The sequence below is a fragment of the Coregonus lavaretus genome (assembly GCF_964263955.1).
Source record: "Coregonus lavaretus genome assembly, chromosome: 1".
NCBI classification, from domain to species: Eukaryota; Metazoa; Chordata; class Actinopteri; order Salmoniformes; family Salmonidae; genus Coregonus; species Coregonus lavaretus.
The window spans coordinates 42,773,324-42,779,323 of record NC_139988.1 but is presented as its reverse complement, the minus strand read 5'-3'; positions in this window follow the sequence as shown (position 1 = coordinate 42,779,323).

The following is a 6,000-nucleotide window of genomic DNA, read 5'->3' as shown; positions in this document are numbered from 1 at the left end:
GCCAGCCCAGGACCTCCACATCCAGCTACTTCACCTGCGGTATCGTCTGAGACCAGCCACCCAGACAGCTGAGTTTTAATGACTCTAACCTAAGTGTATGTAAACTTCCGACTTCAACTGTATATTATATAACTGGAGACATGCAAAATGTAACAGCAGATGTGTAAAAAAATATATATATATATATTCTAACATTTGAGTGAAACATACGGTAAGCATCCGTTTCATTTGGAACGGTCAGTTTTGGAAAACATATTAAAGGAAGAATTCTCATCTCCATTGTGAGCCATATTTACAGTTATCCAATCACTTCAACCTAAATCTGACTGATTAATTATTACCTGTATCCAAGTGCATTGCTGGAAAATTCTCACTGCATAACCATCACCATGAAAAAGCATAATCCTTGCCTACCCCAGTCACGGTTATTTGAGTCTTAATGTGAACAATGGGTCTGGTCACCTCTCATGACAAGGGCATCAAAGTCTGGTTTCATCTGTAGAGATTCTCAGAACAGCTGACAAGTGGTCATTTGTTCAATTTGACCTTTGACAGGATTTGTTGTAATTCATGAATGTGAACGTTTGTTCACGCACATTTGTGGACCTGAATAAAACAAGCATCTTTTGGGGCAGGCTTTTTCATGTTTGGAAACTTTGTTTAATTCAGTGAGCCATAGAACTGGTCTATTGTTGCTGTTTTGTACTTCTCCTTCAAAGCACTGTCACATTGGATGTCGATGAGCTCCAATTGTGTGTCTGGTGGTGCTTTCTCACTGTCGAAAGACAGGGGGCATGATTCAAGCTCCAGCTCAGTCTCAATCTTGGTGAAGTCTGAGAAGCGGCGGGAAAACTCAGCATGCAGGTCGATCAAAGTGCTACTGAATGTCTCAGAACGTGCCCACTGCGAAGTGGGCACGTTCAGTGCAGCCAGTGTCGGAAAATGAGCGAGAGACCGGCTGCTCATTTGTCAGTTTGGCCTTGAATGCTTTCACGTTGGAATACAGTTCATGCACAAAAACACAATTTCCCTGCAGTTTCACATTTAGATTGTTCAGATGCCCCAATACGTCCACACCGAAAGCAAAGTCGCCCAACCAGTCTGTGTCTTTCAACTCTGAGAAGTCGTCAGCTTTACCAACCGTATCAAGGAACATACCTATCTCCCCTCTCAGTTCCCACACAGGGCAAATACTTTTCCCAGGCTTAGCCAGCGCACATTTGAATGGTACAACAAGTCCTGGTGCTCTGCCTCTGTGTCATTGAGCAGCTGAATTAACTGACAATGGTTAAGCCCCCTTGCCCGTATAAAGTTTTACAACCACTTTGACAGTATTTTCCAGCTTTAACACACTTTCACACATGGCTTCCTGTTAATAATACAGTGAATAAATATAAATTCCTCTGAGATAGGGCTTTTTTCTTTAGTAGGCCAATGTTTTTACCGGTTAGATTTGGTGATAGGGCGGCAGGTAGCTTAGTGGGTAAGAGCGTTGTGCCAGTAACCGAAAGGTTGCTGGTTCTAATCCCCGAGCCGACTAGGTGAAAAGTCTGTCGATGTGCCCTTAAGCAAGGCACTTAACCCTAAATGCTCCTGTAAGTCGCTCTGGATAAGAGCGTCTGCTAAATGACTAAAATGTAAATGTAAAATGTGATCCATCTGTTGTGACGTTTGTCAGTTTGCTGCACGGTAGATTCATTTTTTCCAAGCAGGCAGACACCCTGTCATATAAATCAGAGCCCCTGGTTGTTCCCATCATTGATTCCATCACAATAAGTTCCTCTGTTATTTCAAAGTTCTCATTTATTCCTCTGACCAAAATTAAAGGTTGAGCAGTGTCTCTAATGTCAGTACTCTCCTCCAGTGCTATAGAAAAAAGATTGAAGCCATCTGCTTTTTTCTTCAACTCTGAGATTAGCTCCTCACCTATCACTTCCACGCGCCTGGTGATGGTTCTGCGTGATAAGCTAATTTTCTCTAATTGGCTTTTACTCTCAGGACAAAGTATACCTGCAGTCTCCACCATACACTCTTTCACAAACTCCCCTTCAGCAAAAGGCTTGCTATGCTTTGCGATTTTATGTACCACTATGTAGCTTGCCTTAGTTACGGAGTCTTGAGTAGAGCACCGTTTAGTAAACATATTATGTTGGGCTTGTAAGTTTGTGGCAAGTTTTGAGGCCTTCCTTGCCTTTTCCTGAGAGGACAGATTGCTAGTGTAGTTAGCATACTTGCTTGAAAAATGACAATTGAGAATATATTCCTTAAAAACGGCAACACTTTCTTGGCACATCAGACATACCGCCTTATGTCCAGTATTAGTAAAAAAAAGTATTTTGCTGTCCATTCTTCTTTAAACACACGACATTCAGAGTCCACTTTTCTCATTTTCACAGCACTCATTTTTCACGTCAAAAGTCGTCAAGCAATGAAGTGTCTATGATGACTGAGGAAATTCTGAATCTGACTGTAGGCCCGAATACAGAGCGCCCTGCCAGGCTACATCGCCATCTATTGGAGGTTGTTTGTATATCATCGAATGAGTAATTTTAGGCCAAAGATCGTAACTCAAATATAATAATATTTAATACATTTAAAACTTTGCCACCCCTTGAGTGGGCCCTAACAGTTTGTGGGCACCATTTGTCACCGTTTTAGTCCAATTAATATATTGTTTAGTGTTGTGTTGTGCAGTGGCTTTGCTGGCATGCATCAAACATTTTGGACAACCATCATGTGGTTCACAATGAGAATCTGCAGAGATGTCGTATGGAAAGAAACCAAGGAGTCCAGGTTTCTTTTGGAGAATAAATTACGCATCAAAGAGGCTCTCACTCCAGAAGATGCTGATGCAAGAGAAAGACTTTGGCTGATGGTAAAAAAAAGGCTAGAGAAGAAGCGAAGAGAGCATCTTTCAGCAGCCCTTTTGCATTTATCGATGCAAAGAAAATTGATTGCCAAGACGTCAAGTGAATGTCTCAATCTGACATGAGAGTACTGAATGTCTTGAAAACACTGCTCAGGTATACAGTATAGCTACAATGATTTGAAATCGATTTGGTCCTACTCTTTCTAAGTCAAATGAAAATGCTAAGAGTCAGCTAAATTGCTCTTGAGTAATAAGTCGATTGTCATTTTTACATTCACCCCATTTTATATCACCAGGTTCATAAATGTGAAAGCGGGTTCATCATATTGATCACAACTACCTCGGTTTAGGGTAGTTCAGTTCTTTCTCTAAGCTCAGGTTTCCTTACTAGCTACCTTACAAGTTCAACTAGTTAACCAGTTATTCATATCACTAGACTGTATTTGTTTTCTTATTTTTTAAATATATTGTCAGGTTTTGAAAGTTTTGAATTCAATGCACTAAATGTTGTATCTCTAAATGCTAGGGGTTTAGGAGACATGACTAAAAGAAAATCACTTTTTTTTATTTTGTAAACACTCTAATGTAGATTTAATTTTACTCCAGGAGATTCACTCCTGCGATTCAGATTCTAGTTGTTGGAAATCACAACAGGAAATCAAAAATAAATCAACAATGGATGGTGTTGAGAGATAGATGGGAGGGGTTGAGTGGAGCTGAAGGGTGGGACTAAAAACGACAAGATAACTAATGTAAAATATACTGTGTCCGTAAAATGTACAGTATATAGGTTCAGAACCTTTGTGAAACAGCACAGTTAAAAATATATGGCAAATAGAAATCAAACTCTGATGGTCTTCAGAGATAGATGGGCTCCCGAGTGGCGCAGCGGTCTAAGGCACTGCATCTCAATGCTTGAGGCGTCACTACAGACCCCCGGTTCAATTCCTGGCTGAATCACAACCGGCCGTGATTGGGAGTCCCATAGGGCGACGCACAATTGGCCCAGATTTGGCCGGTGTAGGCCGTCATTGTAAATAAGAATCTGTTCTTAACTGACTAGTTAAATAAATAAATAATAAATGGGAGGGGTTGAGGGTAGCTGAAGGATGGGATTAAAAACAAACAAAAGATAACTACTGTAAAATACATTGTGTCCGTAAAATGTATAAGCTGGAAGTAGAAGCCTAAGTGTTGTTGTCCATTAGTTTACTCCAATTAGGGGAGGGGTGGTAGGGTTAGGGGAATATAATAAAGGAAAATGTATTTAAAAGAGAGAGAGAGAGTAAAACACACACATATACAGTGGGGGAAAAAAGTATTTAGTCAGCCACCAATTGTGCAAGTTCTCCCACTTAAAAAGATGAGAGAGGCCTGTAATTTTCATCATAGGTACACGTCAACTATGACAGACAAAATGAGAAATGTTTTTCCAGAAAATCACATTGTAGGATTTTTAATGAATTTGTTTGCAAATTATGGTGGAAAATAAGTATTTGGTCAATAACAAAAGTTTCTCAATACTTTGTTATATACCCTTTGTTGGCAATGACACAGGTCAAACGTTTTCTGTAAGTCTTCACAAGGTTTTCACACACTGTTGCTGGTATTTTGGCCCATTCCTCCATGCAGATCTCCTCTAGAGCAGTGATGTTTTGGGGCTGTCGCTGGGCAACACGGACTTTCAACTCCCTCCAAAGATTTTCTATGGGGTTGAGATCTGGAGACTGGCTAGGCCACTCCAGGACCTTGAAATGCTTCTTACGAAGCCACTCGTTGCCCGGGCGGTGTGTTTGGGATCATTGTCATGCTGAAAGACCCAGCAACGTTTCATCTTCAATGCCCTTGCTGATGGAAGGAGGTTTTCACTCAAAATCTCACGATACATGGCCCAATCATTCTTTCCTTTACACGGATCAGTCGTCCTGGTCCCTTTGCAGAAAAACAGACCCAAAGCATGATGTTTCCACCCCATGCTTCACAGTAGGTATGGTGTTCTTTGGATGCAACTCAGCATTCTTTGTCCTCCAAACACGACGAGTTGAGTTTTTACCAAAAAGTTCTATTTTGGTTTCATCTGACCATATGACATTCTCCCAATCCTCTTCTGGATCATCCAAATGCACTCTAGCAAACTTCAGACGGGCCTGGACATGTACTGGCTTAAGCAGGGGGACACGTCTTTCACTGCAGGATTTGAGTCCCTGGCGGCGTAGTGTGTTACTGATGGTAGGCTTTGTTACTTTGGTCCCAGCTCTCTGCAGGTCATTCACTAGGTCCCCCCGTGTGGTTCTGGGATTTTTGCTCACCGTTCTTGTGATCATTTTGACCCCACGGGTGAGATCTTGCGTGGAGCCCCAGATCGAGCGAGATTATCAGTGGTCTTGTATGTCTTCCATTTCCTAATAATTGCTCCCACAGTTGATTTCTTCAAACCAAGCTGCTTACCTATTGCAGATTCAGTCTTCCCAGCCTGGTGCAGGTGTACAATTTTGTTTCTGGTGTCCTTTGACAGCTCTTTGGTCTTGGCCATAGTGGAGTTTGGAGTGTGACTGTTTGAGGTTGTGGACAGGTGTCTTTTAAACTGATAACAAGTTCAAACAGGTGCCATTAATACAGGTATGGAGTGGAGGACAGAGGAGCCTCTTAAAGAATAAGTTACAGGTCTGTGAGAGCCATAAATCTTGCTTGTTTGTAAGTAACCAAATACTTATTTTCCACCATAATTTTCAAATTAATTCATTAAAAATCCTACAATGTGATTTTCTGGATTTTTCTTCTTCTCAATTTGTCTCTCATAGTTGACGTGTACCTATGATGAAAATTACAGGCCTCTCTCATCTTTTTAAGTGGGAGAACTTGCACAATTGGTGGCTGACTAAATACTTTTTTCCCCACTGTAAATGGGGGATTGTAAATTATGCAGACAATTACACTATGGCAGCGACAATCTATCTGCAATATTAAAACTGATCTACCCCCCCCCCCCCCCCCCCCCCCCCCCAAAATGTTATAGTCATGGGTCTAATCACTCAGCAGGTACTATGATATTGCTTCATAAATTTAGAGGTGATAGTTCAGAGTCTTGTGTGTCCAAAGATGGGTGATGGGTTATATTGATCTCCAAACTA